General features: G+C 40.1%; 1 protein-coding gene across 24 annotated transcripts in view; it reads right to left on the bottom strand.

Moving 5' to 3' along the window:
• The window catches only part of LOC134422090 (poly(rC)-binding protein 3-like), a 495,993-nt gene that overhangs the window by 69,769 nt on the left and 404,910 nt on the right, over window positions 1–21,314 (bottom strand). The gene's annotated exons all lie outside the window — the stretch shown is intronic.

Below are 21,314 nucleotides of genomic sequence, written 5' to 3'. Positions count from 1 at the left end.
TTCCTAATGGCAGCAATGAAAGGAACTGCAAGCTTCATCACGAACCTGCCAGTTTGCAACATCAGGGAAGACAATTTATGCATATGGTAGACCAGTTATTCACCAGACTCTAAAGCTCTAATCATAGCTTTAAGCATAAAATCAGCTTTTACTGCCACTTTATCCCTTGGCTCCAAACGCTCAAGTAAAGCACCACATTGCTCAGACCTCTGGGACTTTTTATGCTGCTTGTTTCAAATGGAAATTTTGCCTTACTCGCTTATGTTTGACTAAGAAACAGTCACTCCATCTAACTTGGATTAATCACTCCATATGGTGTGAGATAATAAATCTAATAAAGAAATGTATACGTAAGTCCCAGGGAAGGTACAAGTAGTACAAGTAGCCCAAGTGGTCTGTCCAGCACAGAGTTGCTTACAAGAATGGCCTATCATATAAGAAGAGATTTTTGGTCCACACCTATTCCTGAAAAAAAAATAAATCTATGTTCTGATGACCTAAACATTGTGAATGTGTGGTATATTTGTTAAATAATCTCTGCCCTCTAAAGTCAAATGCACGATTCTGACATTTCCTCAATACATAATTTCATTCTGCAATAACGTTTACATTTTAAATTTACCTTAACATAATTTAAAACAAATAAAGCAACAGCTTTGCTTGTTGATTTAAAAGTAAATGTACTTGTAAGAAGTACAAGTCAAGCCTAAGTCTCTTTCCCATTTTTTAAAATGTATAAGAGAACAGAGAAATAGACACAGTCTATTTCCAATCTATTTAAAGTAAGATTTATGTACATACATGAAAAAAAAAATACGTTTCAACATAGTATGTATATATGTACAGAATATGGTTAAATAATGACAAGCAAGTAAGGTATAATTTTTTACATGACAGATGTGGACAAATTTTAAAACATTATGAACCACATTGCTGGGGTGTAATCTAATAAACAAATATTAAGAACAGAATGATTTTTAAATGAGGTTCTTATCTTCAATAAAAACAGTCTCACAGACATAGAGATCTGTAATTTTCTTTGCCAGTACATAAAGGAGTAAGGATAGCTTCTTATTGATCAAAGGAAAAAATTCCCCAAACCAGAAGAATAGTTAAGGAAATACAGAAGCTTCTTTAATAGGAAACATTAACCCATCAAGTATGTTCCCACTGGGCACAGAACAAACAGATATTTAAATATATTTGCGGTTTTATATTTCCATTGGTGTTGAAATTATATCTGTCCTAGAATGTATCTTTGTCCAACTTATTTGTAAATTAAATGCTTTCAAGACATATCTGGTTTGAAAAGTCAATTGTTTCACTCAAACCACAAACATGGCTGTTGGTCAGTGAAATGAGGCTAATAATAATGATGATACATTTAACTTCATTAGACATAAAAATATTACATACTGATAAAACCGAACCTCTGACACAAACAAACAAAAATATCCCTTTTGTCATCACCTTCATGATGTTATTTACAAGGCTGTGATTTGAAAAGCCATTCAAGCTTCCCAGATGAATAAAAGAAATACTTATTTAAAGTAAGGGAAACTCACACAGCCTCTCAGAAAGGGAAGAGGATGAGCTCCAGTCCTTCAGTCGCAAGGGGATGGGTACCAGCCTCTGGAGTGTGAGGCAGGCTCCCTCCTGGGATGCCACACTTGTGCTCGCTTGAGGCAAAGAGGGAATTGTTTTAGACATCAGTCCAACAGCAGCACAGCTGTAACAGCTGCAAATATGAGAGCTGCAAAGACTTATCGTTCATGGGATAACAGAGGAAGACAAAAAGCAATGTTGCAATGTCCTGCCAAGGCATTGGAATTGTTGCCTTCAAAAGCCACAACCTGAATATTTAAGTTCTCAGCCACTGATTGTTAGTGAAAACATGCAGCATTACACAGATTTCACTGTGAAATTAATGACTATGGAGTAGGTATGAAAATCCAGTAAGTTCCAGAGCCTCATCTGAAAAAAGATTTAACAAAAAACCCCCCACCCAATCAAAAAACCCAAAACTCAGCCCACAATAAATGACTCTTTTATGGGCAGTCAATACTCAGACTAAAGAGCCAAACATATCCCAAGATTTAAGCCACTTAAATCAATATTTCTGTCACTGATTTAAACCAGGAGAATCTTTAAAGCTCAAAAGCCAGTCTAAGTAATGAAGTATTCAAAAGCAAAGAAAAACATAAAATAGTTTATAAGTGACTTAAAAGTGCCAGTTGTAAAGTGAGCCACTATATCTTGCCCTAGCACTGCATTTGGCCCTAGCCATCCATTTGTTACTTTTGTGGAACCTTTAGAAAGCAAAGAGCCTCCTTTTGAAGAAACAACTCATTTTTTCACCAAGCTGCTCAGCTGAAACAGTGCTTCATGAAATGTCTGTCATTTTGTCCATCCTTCAGTCTCTTTCTGTACAAACACATGCATACACATGTACCTGCATATACGTCCATGAATGTAAACAAGCCTCCCCAACACTTTCAACATTTTGAAGAGTTAACAGGGCTGTCAAAGTGTCAGGTTCACACAAGTTTCATTGCTAGGAAGGTGAAAGGTCATGGTTCCACTGCAGGCCACTGGGAGCTTCTTCTCTCAGCGATAGCCTTGAGTGAGCAAAGTGGAAGGAGGGGACTCTGAAAATGAACTAATACAATAACTTTAAAAGCTCCCAGATTCAGAGAAATTCCCAACAAGAGGTGCTTTAAGCAGACACAGGACACACATTCCTTTTTTTTTTCTCACAGCTGCTCCAGTAGCCTTGTGGCTCATACACAGTCCCGCTACCTTTAACAGATTTTCATCAATATTGCCAGTTGTGTCATTTAGTGCTCTACTTTCTTTAAGAAAACAAGGCAGGACCTTTGCTAATGTGAATGATTTTATGGTGCCCCTACCTTCCCACCTTTGGCTTGGGACCACAAAGTGATCCATTAGCTCATTCAAAAGAAAAAAGTAAAGGTCAAGAGAAGATAATTGCTGACTTATTGCAGAAACACCAGATATATACTGTGGATTTACACCCAGGAGTGGGTTACTAATAAACAAACAAACAAACAAACAAACAAACAAACAAACAAACAACCCAAAATAAAATAAAATAATAAAAAGCATTACTAAAGTTTTGGTACTGTCTACATCAATAACTAGAAGAAGGTACTACCATCACATCAATGACTGTCACTTGGACGGACTGCAGACACTAAAAAGAGAAGAGCTCAAATAGGAGCAGAAAGACAATAATCCAAAAAGTAACACAGTGGAAAAAAGTGACAATAAATCTACAATACAAGCAATAATACAAATACAACAACGGAGAAACCCAGTTCTTATAAATGAGTCACATCTGGAAAGCCCTGATGATACAAAAGACCTGGGGATGACCCAGGCTTCAAATTAAAGATTTAAAACTTGTACTTTGAAGCAGGGGAGTAGGAAGCATCTACGTTCTCACAACCAACTCCAATTTTGTATTTGCACAGGACAGTGCATAACCAAAGCAACCCAAAAACCCTCAATCCAATGCAATCCAAAAACACAAACAAAAGAAAAAAGAAAATGAAAAAAGAAAAAGGAGTTCATTAACAGGAGAAAAGAAAAAAAACCTACTTACTAAAACTGACAGAAAGATGGAGGTGGATCCTAGCTACTGTTCAGTCTAATGTAAAAGAAACAGAGGCAAATGAACCCATGAAGTCTTATTAATCTCCAGTTCTCCAAGACTTAGTACATTTTCTGTTTCTTTTTCATTTATACTAGAGCACTGGAATTATTTTTACTGAAGTTGGGGAGGGATATTTTAGAAATTTTTTTACTATTATTTAGTTAATAAGCAAGTTAACTTGGTAAGAGAAAAGGAGGTCATATAGTATTCAAAGAGATACAATACTTGTTTTCTTTTTTCCCCTCCAGTGCTCTGCATTGAAATCTGAAAAGCCCGTTTCAGATTCTGCACGTTGCTATTGCACACGTAATAATAGGACACACTGGCCTTTGATACAATTCTCTTCAGGGAACAAAAGCTTCCTTTGGCACAACTACAGCCACTGCTTGTTGTAGGTTACACATGTCTTTCCAGTCAAGCATGATTAATAACTGTTAAAAAAAATGCTCATGACCCATGGCAAGTATTCTTTCAACTATAATACCAGCATTATGGGCTCTGAATCTCAGTAATTTTAAAATGTGCTTCTACAATGGAACTATAATTTAATTACTTTTTCTGCAGCCTGTTCCATTTTGTTTCATCACTTTGATTGCACCATGCACTTGGCAGCTTATGGAAGACTGCATCTGCCTCCAGGATTATTTCACTGGGCTCTTTCGACATCTGTTTCTGAAAATGACTTTATTTGCAGTGGCATAAAGAATAATCAGAGACTTGTTTAATCCAGATAAATTGGAAAAGAGAGAGACACAGAGTCGGAGTTGGAGACAGGGAAGAGACCGGGGAAAAAGAGAAAGCAGATCTATGCCGCATGCTGCAGAAGACATCAAAATAATCTCTCCTCTTCCTGTGCTTCTGCAAATGTTGTTATCTGATGGATGATATGATACATGAAAAGATGAGTCACTAAGTCAGTTCCTTTTAATGTTTGGGGGCAGCTCATAGATGCAATACATTCTAGCTAAAGCTTCGTGCTGTGTTTGATCAGTTTAATAAAATTTTCATGAATTACATTTGCAACCTCATCCACTGAGAATCACAATGCAGTCTGAAATGATCCGTAGCAGTTGACAAAAGTCCTTGTAATAAATGAGCCAAATCCAGGCTCCAGCCTGACCTGACATCCTTCCAAAGGCAGCCACAGCCAACACCTGTTGCCGAGTGCCACTGCACAGCTATGGGCTGGGCACACAGCCCAGCATAACTTCCCAAATATCAGCACTCGTGAACTGGGTCACCTGTGTATCAGATGACCAAGTTCAAGGCATCTGAAACATGCCCATGCCTGCCTGAGTTTTGATTCAACACAATGGAAACCAGCACTGTTGACTCCTGTTTACTTTTGCATTATAGATGGATTTGTTAACCCACAAACCATTTAAAGCAGTTAAAGACGTGCCCTCTAAAAGATCACAGGTGCTGGCCAGGTTTTATTTCATTTTTTGGTTCCCTTTGCCTGGTTTTTTGTGGAAGGTGAACATATACAAGACACATCCACTGCTTCCCTAAGAATGCTGCAGGAAGGCAGCTCTTGCAACAGAAGCAGACAGCAAGGCTTTAGGGACAAAGCCCACTAAAATTCTAAGTGCTAGAGTGCTAGACCATAAGGATAACAAGCAGAACAATTCCTAGCATTGTCTTACTGTTGAGAGTTTCAAATCTTGCCTGTCTTATGCTCCATTCTTTTTGGAGTTTTTTTCTGTTATTTGCTGGCCTTCTGGGCTATATTGCTGCAGCAAGCACATCAGAAATTAACTGGTTTTGACACATATATTTCCTAGGAATTACTTTAAGACAACTCCAAGAGAGGCCCTGCTGTTCTCAGGAAAACAACAAAGAAAAATCATCATCCCCAGAAGTAACAGGTATCACGCAAACACACAATAGCTGGACATGCTGTTAAGTGGTGGCCATGCTCTTTGCTGTTGTCCCTTTGAGAAGATCATAAAGGGGAAAGACAAAAAATGCCTTCTCTTTCTTCTGTATTGCACTGCCTTGCCTTTCCTCAGCAAAACACAACAGGTGAGCTAAGGACATGAAAAAAATCAGTTTCCACATTGTTGATCTACTTACAGGCAATACAGGAAGCAAAACTCCTCTGGCAACCAGTGTGCTAGTAACTTGGCAAGCTTGACAATCTGCATTTGGCATCCTGGTTATTTTCATAAAAGACATAATCCCCAAAGTAAACAACTCAAACTTTTGGAAGGAAACAGACCAAACCAAAAATTTGCAGTTAGCAAAAAGGAAAAGAATCATAAGTGTATTTTGCTGATGAATTACTTGAAACCCAGTAGAACAAGGTTCTCTCTGCTCCTTCCTAACCAAGGTCCCTGATCATCGCTGATGTCTGAGGATGAGGTGAAGATTTGATAGAGCATATTAGCTATTCATGGAAATTTTGTAATCAGCTAATCAGGTAGGGAAGCTGCCCTGAAGAGAGATAAGTTCCAGTGACAGAGCATGCTGTGAAAGTCCTATTAAGAGGCTATTAACAATTATTTTGTTTCTTATTTTTTCCTTTTAATTTAGACAAATTTAATTCCTCCCTTCATTTTCCATCTCACAACATTTGGCTGTAACACAGCAGTTGCACAGGGCCAGTAGCCATGCAAAGAAATTACTCATTGCTTTTCTAGAGCTTCAGTGTAAAATGTACACAGCATAAGAGACAGAGAGTCTGACAAGACTTTGTTGTCTTGCCAGTGTTACCAAAGAACAAAAGCCATCATGCTTAATTAGCAATTCTCCCTAAAGAATTTGTAAGGATGTACTGTTTAACAGCCAAGGTGAAAACTGGTTTTCCTCTGAAGCACCAGCTAGTGACCACTCCTGGACAATGAATAGATGCCTGTGCTGTGCTGCTGGTCAGATGTGGCTCAGCAGCAACTCTTCCATTAAAAAAATGCTCTTAAGGACAAGGTGAGTGTTTGAACACTTACCTTAGCTCAGCCACATGAACTGGGAATGAAGCTTTCAAACCACTGGCAGCAACTGAAGAGAGAGAAGCCAACGCACTCCCTTAAGCAGTTTATAAGGTCAGGGTCAAGTCAGGACAGGGCAGCATGGGGGCAAGTGGCTCTTTATCAGGTTACTTAAGAGAACAATAGAGGTGTCAGCTTGTTGCATGTGGTGATGCCAGTCTGCCCTCTTAAAACCAATTTTTTACGAGGTAGAACTTTAGTTTTGAGCAAATTTGAATAACCAGCTTGGAAAGAGTGGAAATTCAGTGGAAATTGGTTTGGGTCTTATCACAGTCCCAACAGTGACCAACAGTCCTCACCAGGGAAGAGTTCTCCTCCTGTGACCAGAGGTTCCTATCCAGAGCACTTGAGACTTATCTCAGGGAGTGGCAGGAAGAACAGCTCATGCTCTAAGACATTTCCACTGAACTCCAGCAACAAGAGGAATTCAGTTTATGCAGAAGCACAGCCTGCCTTTAACTCACCAATCCTGTCTTAGGCAAAGCACAGAAGCAATTTTCTGAAGACGCTACAAAGGCTTCACTATAACAGGGAATAGCTTCTCCAAGAGTGAAATCTTCGTGTGGCAGCAGCAACAGCAGAGATGCCTCCTGAGCATCTTGATACTGGCAGGTCTTTAGCTACTTAGCTGACTGTAAAATGGAGTGATTGAGGCTCCTCATTTCAAGCACATAAAGGATCCTGGAGCCTGCCCAGTGTGGACACAGACATGAAATCTAGCTGTCATGAAACAAAATGTTGTAGCTATTCTATCTTTCAGTACTGAAAGACAGAAAATGTTCAGTCATTCTATCTTATGTATAGGACAGTTACCTCCCAGCAGCTGCCCACAGACACTGCCCAAGGTTCTCTGGAATCACTAGGTACACCCAATAATGCATCAGAAGAGCTGCTCCATGTTATTGCTCTTAGGCCAGCACCAAAGGAGGGCCTCTCTACAGCATACCAACTGTTCCTCATCCCTTCCCCCTTGACATGCTCTATCAAAATTAACCATTTTTTTGGTGGCATTTAAGAAAATCTACTTAAAACTGCTTTCTGATGCAATGGATTTTCATCTACAAGGATCCTACTTGTACCTCCTTGAAGTGAAATCATTTAAAAGTGATTGAAATGAAAATGGACCCTGTTTGTCAGAGGCAGACCTAGTTTCTGTCTGTGGCTATTCTTCAGCTCAGGAGAGGAGAAGTGATAAAATACAAAAGGAAAATGATCTGTGTGGGAGACTTTACTGTACTCTGCTTAATTAGCTGATGTTCCATATGAGAAACACAGCAGTGTGCACCCTCATGTCCACACATGTGCTTGTAGAACCAATGTGCACTTGGCAACAGGGTTGATGTATCTTCTACAAATTGGAATACGGCACCAAAACATAGCCAAGAGGAACTAGTCTGCATTACTTTATAACACAAATCACGATTTTCCCAGACTGCAACAGCCCCAAGCAGATCATCTAAGTTTTCAATTGCTTCCGTAAAGTGGAAGCTCTGTCTTTGCAACAGCATTCAGTCACGCTATCTAGAGAGTCTTCCCAGACTGTAGTGTAATGTAAAATCAAGATAATTGAGAGATCAGCCATGCAATACACATATACATATATATCTGCTCATTCTGACAGAGTCCTACACACACAAAACTGCTTGTATCAGCCCCAACACTCCTCCAGCGCTCAGAGATATTATTCTGATCACATAAAATGCAGCAGCAACCACTATTTCCTCACACAGTCATTCTATACACAAATGTCAGATTATGTATTGTTCTTCCCAATGCAAATGTCAGTTTGGATCGGCCATAGGCTGCAGACGTGCCCCAGATTTTTCTGGGTCCCCTATGGAGCTGAGGCACAAATTCTCAGCACCTCACAGGATGAAAAGCCTTTGCCACAGGAACAGGCAAGGGTACACGTGTCTTGCCTTTCTGCCATGGAAGAGGCACAAATAAAATATTAAGCCCATGCACTTTTGACCCCTAAACTGCAGCACCAAACAAAAGCAGGGCAGCACTGCTGCAGAAGCACAGTTTCTGTGGATATATAAAATTAATGATCAAGCTTCCCTTATCTGTGAGCACAAGTGAGTGCAGACTGAGAGGTCACAGGGATGGCTTTTCTGGGCACAAACTGGATCTTTCAAGAGGATATCAGGCATCTAAAAACCATGTAAAGGAGAATAGCACAACACTTGGTGGCTGACTTCTACAGAGAAACACTCCTTTACAGTTTCTACAGCAACCTGTTGATAATGAAAGGCTGATGGTAGATGTCTGTGAAATAAGAGGGTGAAAACCAAGGCAATATAGGAAAGAATATATCAGAGATACCTGATGTGTTAATTGTTTCCTTCTGTTTCCCTTGATTTCCCTGTGTTCTAAATGGGAAAGGTGGTGAACCAGTCTGAAGGATTTACTGGGCTTTTCTGATAGCCTCCTCAAGGCTCTACTACACAATTTCTAATTGTGACATATTTGGTTAATGGCAAAATTGAAGAAAAACTATGGAGACAGTCTGGAGATGTTGAACCTAATAATTTTAATAATTTTGTGTGTTTCTTGGCTTTTTTTTTCCCTGCAGTCTGAGAGGCATAAATTCTGTTGAAACATTAGGACCTTGGAAAAAAATTACGCAGGTAGTTTGTTATTATGGCTAGCGAAACAAAAACCCCCAAAACCTCCAAAATCACATCACTGCCTCCCAGAGTATTTCTTCAAGGATATAGTTTGAGGCACCATATTTTATATGAGGTGGATATTTGTTAATAGAGGGATATCTGTGATGACATCCCCAAGCCCCAGGCAAACTCTCCTCACTCTGAGCCATGCTGCCTGCCTTCTTCCCTGCTCTAGGACTCTGCCAGCTAGTTCAAGGCACTCAAAGCCAAATATTCCAAATTTCTGCAAGGTGCTTTGTTAAGAATTCCTAAAGGAAAATCTAGTCTAAAAGTCCTGTTTCTGTTACCTAAAAATATGTCAAATATCAATTGCAGCTGAAAAACAGTGGAAGCCAGTTTTTCAAGGAGTACAGACAACCAAGATAACTGCAATACTGAAATGTTACTGTACTCTTAATAGTAATAGCAAAAATAATAGCAAAACAACAGAGAAATGCAAAGCTGACTAAATACTTAAGAAGCAGTACTTTTCAGGTCATGCAAACACATAATCCAAGTGTTTTTATTCTCTGAATTCACAGAAGCTGATGTAGAGGAATATTTACAGCTTCCATGCTCTCCTCCCTCCCCCATACAAACCCTCACATCACTCCCCTGTTGCTTGTTGACATCCTGGCACTTCTGAAAATTACTGCTTTGCCATCTAACTTTTGGAAGTAAATGCAAAACTCAGTGGATCTTACCTCCTCCTTACCAATGGACTATTAACACAATCTAACTGGTTTGACTTTTAAGTGCAGACTGAATACACTAACAGCTGCATTCTTTCAGAAAATGAGATCCACGGTTATTAATTTTGTCACCAGTGTCATCAGACCAGTTTCTTACTTGTGGCTATGAACTTCCTTTCAGATGACATACTTACAAAAAAATTAGGAATCTATGTAGTGGAGGATAAAATGACTCACATATTCTAGGAAAATATAGGCTTTTAACTGAGACATGTAGGTTTGGCTGGAAGCAAATTTGTGCACAGCCTATTACAAAAGGCATCTTGTTGGTCTCTCCCTTAAGTAACTGAGACAGGCTGCTTGCAAGATTTTCATGAAAACAGCTCTTTCATGGAAAACTGAGTTATTCTATTGCTGTTTCCTTTACAATTTTAAACAAGAGTCTTATTTTTTGCAGGAAGGACATTCCAAATCCCACTTTCCAATTTTAATCACAAAACAGTTTTGCAGCATGTATTAGAATAACAATGGCTCTTCCCAGAGAGAGGTCTTTGCTGGATGAAGTGGCAGCTAGCAAATATCATGTAGCTGGTAGAATACCAAAGCAGGAACCCATGGCCATGCTATCTCCCCTTTCTCTTTTCAGATCTTGCCCAGAGCAGTTTCAGTCTGAGCTTTGAGGGACAAGTCCCTTTCCTTGGCCTGTTCTCTCCTTGCTTGAACGTAAATGCACTTCTCTGGACTGTGAGAGGAATGAATTGTGTCTCCATGTGGAAGAGGGACACTGTCCCCCGTCCCTTCACCCCACAGCTAGCAATGACTGAAGACAGGTACAAAGCCCTGTACATTACAGAAAAAGGCAGAGTTGCCCAGGCCAGGTTCAGATGGACAAAAGCCCATGCCCGGTGTTTCCTCTGCTGGGTGCAGCCAGAACACACAGAAACCAGTCCAAGCTCTCAGGTGAGGGAAGTCACCAACCAGCTATGCCATTTCCTACATTGCTGCTGTCCCCCAGATCCTGCAGGAATTCTGGCCAAGCCCAGGCCTGCTATTTAGACCTATACATCCTATCATTGCCAGCTCAAGACTCAAAAAACTAACAGCCCTGTGTTGCAAATTCTGCAGCCAATGAAGACAGTACCATCCCACAGACCACCTGGGGACTTACTGAGCTCAGACCAAGGGCACCAAGGCCTCCACAGCTACACAGGGTCAAAGCAAATGGAAACTACAGCAAGTCCTATAAGTAGGCTTAGCAGTGAGAGCATTAGTCTGCCTTCTAGCAAGGGTTAACTAGATCAATACTGCAGGTTGCAGCCAGCATGGGCTATGGAGGGACAGGAATATGCAGCTCTTGGGTGCTAAAGCTCTGCCAATGCAACCTTCCAGGCCAATATATGGCCAGAGCCACACACCAACCAGAAGGAGTTCACTGTGCTTACTGTGTACAAGCTATAATGTGTTCACTTGATATTCAAAGCTGTAAACACAGCAGGTGCCCTTAGTTTCACTATGACTGGAAGTATACAGAACTAGGTCTTATCCTTGTAATATCACCTTGAACTCTGCAAGGTGAGCAGCCATTTACATCTTTAGTAGATTAAAAGTGCTGGCTTCATTTGAGTTTGTTTTTCAAACAAATTTAATTTTGAGGATTCCGTGTCCTTTTTGTTCTTGGTATGTAAAAAGCTAATCCACTTATTTTTGTACACATCCCTGCTTTAAGGGGCTTTATTTTGATACAAAAGTGTTGCACATTTTTTGTGACAGAGTTACAATTTATCATATACTGGCACCAAAGAAGATTAATCCAAAACCTTGCAGTTCTGGAGAAGTTAAAGGATCACTGTGAAAAATGGATCTAGATCAACCACTGCTTGTCAGCAGTTAGACAAACACCAGGTTTTTGTCCTGTTGGTCTGTAAAGAAAATAAACTTTTTCCAAGTGTGTTTGCCATTCTCTGGCACACTGGGTTTGATTTATCTAGCTCCAGGTTTATCCTGAACTGTTCACAGTGAGTAACAAACTGACTGGACAACATACAGCATCTGGCATTCAAAGATGGCTATGTGTGCACCCAACTTGATGGTTTATCCCATCATAGGGCAATCTGTCTTGAATTAACATTACAAAACAGTATTAATCAGTTTAATACAACCTGGTTTATATGTACCTGAAGCACTGAGAGATCAAAAAAAAAAGTTTCTAATTTAACAGTTTGTTTAGAAGTTGCTGGTTTCAAACTATGGCTTCATGCATAATGTAATTACCCTTCTAAACACTGATAACTCTTTAAATGTGGCCATGAAGCTGAATTAAAATTTCCATAGCTACAGAATAAAAAATAATTTCAAATTAATCAAACGCACCCCCTCTAGTTATATGTGTATATATATGTGTATATATATATATACACATTCTCTCTCTCTCTCTCTCTATACTCTCTCTCTCTCTCTATATATATATATATTTTTTTTTTTAACTGTAAGTGACCCTGAGCTACTTCCAGCTCAGACTCCCAATCTCCTGGTGCCAGAGCAGGCAAGTCCACAAGTCCACGTGCACATTGTATATCCTTATCTCCTGTATACATGCTATTACTTTCACATCCTCAGCAGACCCCTTCCATAACCTGACAGACAACAAGGAATATTTCATTACAAGAAACTGCTTTGTTTCCATATACTATTTGGGAAGTGACAGATAATGTTTTTTTTTTTTTTCTGACAATTCCCCTTCCTCTTTCATTAGAAAACTCCTAAAAAGGTGCTGTCACATCAGAACAGTGGCACTGCACACCTTCACTCTGCAAAAATGAAAGCAGAGATACAGAAACATGTCATGTGATGACAAATGTAGTTTTAAGAAGTCTTCACACTTTTTTCTTTCTTTTTCTGCTTCTTTCATGCAGTCCTCCATCCCCTCAGTCATGCTGATGCAACCATACACTATACAAACAAACTGTACTGAACAAAACTGTACTGAAGTGAGAAAAGATGATTAGAAAACCAAACCAAACCAAAAAATAAACACAAATTCTGGGTCTGGTTTGGAGGACAACCCTACAATTAATCATCCAGTACATTATTCACCCACAGTGGAAGTGGGTGGAAAACAGTGCAAGAATGGTGCCTCATTAAAATAGCTTTGCTGGCTGAGAAAACACTGGTGTAACTACACTTGTCTATTCAGAATGGATGGTAGTGAAGAATCAGATGGTATATTTTTCCCTAGTCATTTGGCCCATTTCTAGCTGGCCAGGGTTAAAATTTTCTGCTGTTTTCATGTGACCACACAACAGCTTGCTATCTGTTTGTAATTCCTTGCTGGTTCTCAATCATGCTGACGCCCTCCATGAATGGGGGAGGACATTCTGGAGCTGAATGTCTCAGCAATGTGCCATGACCTGCCTTTCTGCTGGCAAAACAAGGAGTGGTCATTTCTTACCACTGCCACCTTCATCACTCTTAGAGCTGCAGTGATCACCATTAACCCAATTGGAAAGATCCATCAAATCACAAGGCTAAATTAACCTGCAGATTTTCTTCAGCAATTCACACATCAAAACATCGGTGTGATCTCTTTTCTTTTAAAAAGAGCAGCATACATTGTTTTCCAGTAAGCTGTGACAGCTAAATGAACAATATGGGCTGAAAAGTCAAGAAAAGAAAAACATATTTTCAGTGCTTTCTTATATATTAATTACAGCTCTCTAAGAAAATGAAAGCTTTATTGCAAACACATTTTGATTACTGAATGAAAATGTTCCTTCACATTTCAAAAATGTTTCAAGATCCCCAGGAAGAAGACAAAGTGTAAGCCTTGCTGTTAAAATTACCACCTGCTCATCCTTAGAGAAATGGTACACAAAATGCTTAAAGTGAATTTTAATGCAGTAGAAATGCCAACACTTTCTCCAAGACAACTTTTTTCCCCTATTTTAGAAAAGGACTTAGACCCAGATGTTAGCAGGTGAAATTCAGCAGCAGATGTCCTATCAAAGGCATGCCAAGTAACTTGAATTTATTTTAGTGATCTGCTGGCACTCCAGTGTAAATGGCTCAGTGTTATTAACTGAATTCTCCTGGCTCACCTGGAAAGGATTTAAACCCATTTCTGTCCTGCAGGAAGAACCACACAAGAGTAATCTGATTAGTTTAGATGCTCCTGGAATGAATAAAGATGATACTTACATTGAAGTGTGTGGCAAGGAACAAGTACCAGCAGCAGGTTTCCTGCTTTTCCCAAAGACCCAAAAGCAAACTTTACCACCCTGTTTCTATGCCAGTATCCCAGCATGTCCTTGCACAACCATCTTATTCCAACAATTTTGCTAATGTGATTTTTAGAAATGGGTTGAAATCATGACCTGAACTGGGAATGCCGAACTTGGAAATGTTGCTTCTTCCTAACTCTGCTGACAATTAGAAGCCCAACAGAAAGATTTAAGCTTCAAACGTGGGCCTTAACTTTATTTCTATTTTTATTCTCCATCAAACAATATAATCACCAGGACTATATTTCAATAATTTTCAGTGCCTTTCCCATTGCAAATAAGGCTCTGCAAAATGTTTGTTAGCTCCTCACTAAGCATTGCTAGACCAGGAATGGAGTGTTACTATGGCCAGTTGGAGAGCACATGCCAGTAACCACAAAGCCACAAAGATCTAAGCAGCTAAGGATTGCACGCTCCTAACATCTCCCAGTGGTCCTGCTGTCCTCAGCAGCCCTCTGATCCAGCCTCATGGCCCACATCCTGCCCACTCAAACAAAACCTGCATTGACACTTGTTCCCAGCTCGTGGCTCCAAACTTTCCCGTGCTGCCTTTGGCAGGCATGGTAGCCTGGTGGCCTTCTGCCAACACTACCTCTGGACCAACATGAATTTTTCCACATCTTCAAACCTGGACAGTCACTGCCTCTCCCTGCACAACAAACCAGAGAATGATCATTATCCACCACTGGCTTGCACCCTCCAGACTTGGGACAACAAAACATCCGAAGCTGCCCCCCAACCCTGCTTGCTGCTGTCACAGTGTTGGGAACCCTGGGGACCAGAGCAGTCTGGCTTGCCCATGGCCAGTAGCCAAGAGGGATAGACAAGCCTGGCTGCACTTGTTCCTTCTCACACTGCTCAGAGTCAGTTCCTGATCCCAGTGCTATCCTTCTCCCTGCCACCCTGGGGCAGTGCCAGCAGCACAGTCTCCTGCCTCCAGTTCATCTGATTTACACACAAGACTGTCATTTCCTTTCCTGAAGCCATCCTTGCTCTTCATCACACCATTTGCAATCCCTAGATTAACTTCTCTGACAACATCCTCATTCATTAGACCAAACTGATTCATGTCCTGAACACTGCTCATCTCATGCTCAAAGGGAATGCTGGTCCTCTGGAAAAACGGCTGCAATGACGTAATTTGGGACTGTAACACAATATGTATGAATAATAAGGCAAATCGGAGGCACAGAAGAAGCCACACATCTGGCTTTTCCTAACTTCTAAGAGCTTGTTTCTGCCACTTTAAAGTTCTTTTCATGTTGGTTTTCAGGGCAATGCTACATACTCGTTGTTAAGCACTGACAGTGGGTTAATGCCACAGTGAAAACAGATATAAAGAGAGCCTCTGTCTTGAGAAATATCCTTTCAAGCAAAAATAGATGCAGAAAGAAACGAGACTGAAACCCTGTGGTCTCAAAGAACCTCATGATCACCTCCCACAACCAGCCAAGGGAAATCTACAGGCATCACAACCCTGAACCAGTACTAGGGGACACACAAGAATTCCTTCATCTGGAAATAAAGCTAAACACAACTTACGTCTATATTGTTACCAATCAAGTGTGGCAGCTCTTGCAGCATAGATATTAAATCCCTAGTGTTCAACCAGCCTTCATTCATAAACACAGTCTGGATTACTTTGGTTTTCCTTCTGAGCAAAAACTTGCACTGTAAGCCTCCTCAGTATGGAGGCTATGCCCTAGCATTTACTTCATTAAGCTTCATAATTCTAATCAATAGCACATCCACTTTTGTTCTGCTTTACAATTACCATCACATAACATCACACACCAAGAGTTTTTAAAATGAGAGTCAGAGCTGCATGCAAAAGACCAATGCAAAAAAAAAAAAAAGGCAGCACTACCTTTGGTTCTTCCCTCTTCTTCCTTGCAAGCCTTGCAACTGCTATGCTCACTGTTTCCCTTTCTAATAAGTGCAATTTAAATATGCTGAGAATTTTAGGCACTCAAAAAATTCACAGATATGTTTGAGCTTCTCAATATAAAGGGTCACTCTATGCAAAATTAAAAAGGACTGAATAATAATTTATTTTGAACAAATACTCTTTGTTTTCTGAAGTTGTTGCTATGCACATTCATGTGAGAATATAACTTGATCACAGGAAACAAGAAAGCTTTGTAGTTTGCATTTTTTTGGGCTTACAACCACAGTCCTGTTCAGAGTGGTCACAAAGACATCACTTGATTTTTCACCAATATTAGTAATGAAACCATCTTTTCTTGCTAATGTTTAGAGCTGCACAATTAATATACAGCTGCAATACAAGTGACATGTCTTTATGGGTCTGGAAGCCTGTTTTTTGTACAGTGTTTCTTGGTGTTTCAGATGCCAAGTGGTGCCAGCCACAGGCAGTGGGTGATGGTTTACACATTGTGCAGCTGTGCCCCTTCACAGCCAGTTCAGAGTGCAAGCCACATCCCAGACCTGCCCCCAGCAGCCTTTTACTTTTGCATTTTGGACACAGCATGATGTCCTCCATAGCATAAGGCAAGGCTGCCTCACAGAAACCATGCTCTCAGGGCAGATTTGTGTCATGAGTGATACAGCTGGGGGCAGAGAAGACCTACTCCAACCTTGGGAGACATCACAGTGTGCTGCTGCCGCCAAAAGAGCTCTCTGGCCTCAGACCAGACCTGGGACAACCCTGGGCATTTCAGCAGCACAGGGTGTCTTCATCTGCAGTCATGCAGGTTTAAGTACCCACTTATAAATAGGCCTTCAGCTAAGGAAAGTTAGTTTACAAAGTGTACTTTGCTTAAGAAAAAATGAAACAGAGACATGAATACATCAAGTCACTCTAGAAGATGAGGCAAAATCCCCCATAGATTTTTTGCTGTTGAGGGTTTTTTAGTAAGACACCAAAACCTGGGAACAGTATTATGTGTTCTTTGACCAAAATGAACCACCATCTTCATTAATGCTAGAATCAAAGAAAAACAGCTATCACTGCCTTTACCAAGTTACTGCTGGGCAAACATGGGGATCTGAGGCTGGAGAGGCAGGAAGAATTCCCCAATCCTCTTCCCAAGGATCTGTGCTAAGAGTCTGCTTTAAGGTTCCCAGGATGTGAAGGTATTGTCTTGTTCTCTGCTGGAACATGAGCATATATGATGTGAGGCACCAAAGTGGCTCAGTAGCTCAGGAACAGCAAGCAATGCAAATAATTTCATAAAGCAGCACATGCAGAGAGAGTCTTTTTGCCATATCACAATATCAATGACTCTATGGAAGAAGCACTTTTCATCTTTCACTGATCTATAATTCACTTTTTGTCACCCTGCATTATCATACAGTTTAACACTAAAAGCAAACTTCATCCATCAGTTACCCTCATCTGACAACAGGTTGTGGTAATATTGCTTTTTACATGTAAGAAAATAGGGTATCAATAAAAAACTTGGAAAGGACTGCCTATCTGAAGGACTAGATGTGTTTTTCTGGCATTGTTAATACTAATTTTCACTGAGTGTATGTATTTAGCGATGTTGTCTATCAATGTCAGAATGCACCTAATTTGTTCACAGTATTTCTGTAAAACCTTGAGAACATGCAGACCACAACAACCTTTGTTGGGTCAGTGGCAAAGTAGTGTCCACTCAGTTAGACCTGAAGCACAAATCCAAGTGTGTCACAGAGTGTGTGTCAGGTGAGCATTTGCACATGAGTTTGCTTGTGCATGTACAAGAGAGGTTTAACATGATGCCTTTACTCTATGGAGACTCTCTTTCCTTCCTATTTCTTCTGCTCAGACTAAAACATGGATAAAATTTCCACTACATAAAACTGCTTTGTTCACTTCCAAGCTTTGTAACAGCTAGTAATAATGTCAGAAAAATTGAGGAACCTATTCCGTAACATTTGGAAGCTTGAATTAAAACCAGCACCAGTATTTTCTGCCCCTCAAGCCCCCTGTTTCCAGGACAACAGGGAACTAGAATAATGTATAAAGTCAAATTCTCAGGATGTAAAAAACAACAACAAGGCTCTTGGTTGCCTGATTTTTTGGCTGTTCAGTTTGGTTCTGCTCTGTTAAGCTAGGATGAAATCACAGCAAACACTACACTAACTCTTCTGTTAATCAACAGCCTGCTTCCCAACTGCACTTTTCATTCCCACAAAAAGTGCTGCATTTCCACAAAGTATCACTTGTAGTAAGGCATTCAAACATGCTAATCGCAGCTTTGCCTCCCAGGGAGATATATGAGCTTACTCTGAATTAGTTAAAGGCTTCTGAGTTGATTTCCTTTTGTTGCTGTTATTACAACTTTGAAAAAGTAGAATTTGTTTTACTTTTGCCAACTTGCACAAATCCAGCTCAAAAACAGTGATGACACTCCGATACACTTTACCAAGTTACACATAACCCAGTTAGGTTAACAGTGTCATAAAAATGCAGAGAGGAGGGGGCAGGGAAGAAAATTTCTTCAGAAGTCTGTTTTTTTCCACATTTAGGCTTGTGTGCATTGGCTATGATGGGAATAGGATACAGAAGTGACAGTGGACTGTGCAAAGCAGATGTGATTGTAAATTGCAACATATGCAAATCCTCCAGTATAGCTTCCTATAAACCATTTTTTGAAATGATCCTCACTTGTATTTTTATTGAGTATTTCAGGCTTTATTCCTCTGCTTCATTTTTATTCTGCTGCTGGGTACTTATTCAAAGATTGAAAAGTTCAGTCACAAGACAACAGGATTCAGCACTTGGTTATTGCAAATTCCTGTTTACTGCAAACACTGACGTAAGTGAATAAAGAATCTGGGTCAAAAAAGCACAACAGAGGATGCTACCTGTCTTTTACTGAATAGCAGGCAGCTGGGAAATTGGCAAGCTTTAGCATAAAACCAGTGTGAAACTGCTTCAATGAGATGAATTTTTTTTTATAAAGACATTTTAAATGTTCAGTCAAAGTAAGGAAAGTTTGTGTTTCCTATTGAATTAAGATTTCACTTTCCAATAGAGCTAGGCATCTGTGGCTTGTATTTTTGTATCCACAGAGCAGTGAAATTCATCTTGCTAGGAACAGCAGCACTGATTGTGTTGCTAAACAAATTAGCAGGGGACTGGACCTGCAGGTCTGGGAAGAAGCACTCTTCAGAACAGTTGTCCACTGCCACACAGAGAAAGAGCGAGAAAAGATGCTGTGGAGAACACTCCATTAGGATACTGCCTGGGAAGAGATGCCCCAGGGACATTGCTGCTACACTGATAACGTATGATAATCTGCTTGGAAGATTCTAGGGTAATATTATAACAAGAATAAAATTGATGATGCAATTTTTGACCATATGTAAGTGGTGGGAGATTGTACAATATTAAGTAAAAGACATAAACCAGGCCACTGCATGAAGAGAATCTCTGGAGTGCATGAGGAGTAAGTTAACAAAGCAAGGAGAAAAGAACACAAAGGAAGAAGAGAGCCCCAAACCAATTTACAATGAGTCACAGTTCTCAAAAATAACACATCAACCTAAAAATATATCCAGCTGTCATCCAAACAGTATGGCACTTTCTGAACCAGGTCTTGAAAAGAAAACATTGTCTCCTGAAACAATGTTGGATAAGCCTTTTTTCAATGAAATATGGCATTAATACCTTTAAAACCAATTTCAACAGATGAACAGACATGATGATATGATGTTGCCTGTTGGAGGTGTTGCCTTCTCTGAAAATGTCACGCATCGAGAGCCGAGGGCTCTTCAGAAGTTCACACCCACAGAGCACATTATGCATTGTTAATCTGCTAGTTGTATTTGTACACAAATTTGGTCAAACAAAGCCAGCAGAATTGTTTTTTTACATTTCTTTCCTGAAAATACATATCCAAATTACATATACAAAGCCTTTACTACCTCAATCTCACTAGATATTGTTTTCACTGGGACCAATAAAAGTCTAGAGTAAATTAATTTATCTTATTGGTATTACTGCATAGGGATGGGAAAGGCAGATTAGGCTCCAATTTACAGTACTAAAAATAGTCAAATACACTTGCTGTAGGCATTTTAAAAATAGAATCTCATTTTAAAAGAAAAGAAATATATTTTAAGAGTTCCTCTAAATCCACACCTTCTTGCAAATTTAGATTTCAAAAACATGGATTAAACCCCCAAGACTGCTCCAGTGGAAAGCACCAAGAACTCAGCCATAAGAATAAATGGTAGCCACATCAAAATGGTAGCCACATCAATGGTAATGGAAATTGTAGGTAAATTAATTGCCTACAAACATGCCTTTATTGTAAAAAAAGAAGTCAAGATAAGATTGATTTGTTACAATGTAGATGTTAGGTGTTACAGAGTCCATTAGTGAAATAAAAAGTTAGAGTAAATCCATCACTGTCAATTAAGATGCATTAAATGTAAGATTGCTTCTGGCGTTCTTACACAAGTAAAGACATTTACCTTTAGGCTACTGTTAGTCAGCCTCTGTGTGTGAGCATCAGCCTGCCATCACAACGCTCAAATAAGATACACACTTTAATCAGCTGTTTTTCTCATTTAAAGATGAACTGCTAAGCAAAAAGCTATGTCCCTATTGCTGCTTTAGGATGTATTAAAGAACTCAGCAGCAGGACTGAGCATTTTTGCGTAAACATTGTGTGCCAATGTCTTTTGTCCTGCTTTCTTCTCTGGTCCCTTCCCCAGCGAGCAGCACTGAGCAATGAATCATCTCGATTCGTAGAAGTTTTATTGTTTGCTCCCTTTCAGAGGCACATGCTGTTTCATCTTGTTCTAGATCTAGGTGTTTCCACCACCTCCAAAAAAAGGGCAATAGGTTTTGGGAACTCGCAGAAAGCCGGGATGCCTGTCAGCTCCCACTCCCACACCTCAAAGAAGGGCCGTGTCAGCCCAGGCTGCTGCACTTGGGGGAAGTGCCCTCCCTGCCAGCTCGGATGGAGTGTGTGACAGCCCAGTGTGAAGAGGGACCCCGACCTGCTGCTGGGTTTGACACACTTCTGAAATTCACTAAAACTTCTCTGGATGACTCTGGGCCGTCATTGTCC

This window comes from Melospiza melodia, chromosome 1, assembly GCF_035770615.1.
Source record: "Melospiza melodia melodia isolate bMelMel2 chromosome 1, bMelMel2.pri, whole genome shotgun sequence".
NCBI lineage: Eukaryota > Metazoa > Chordata > Aves > Passeriformes > Passerellidae > Melospiza > Melospiza melodia.
The sequence above is the reverse complement of the archived record's forward strand: the minus strand, read 5'-3'. Positions and strand labels throughout refer to the sequence as shown.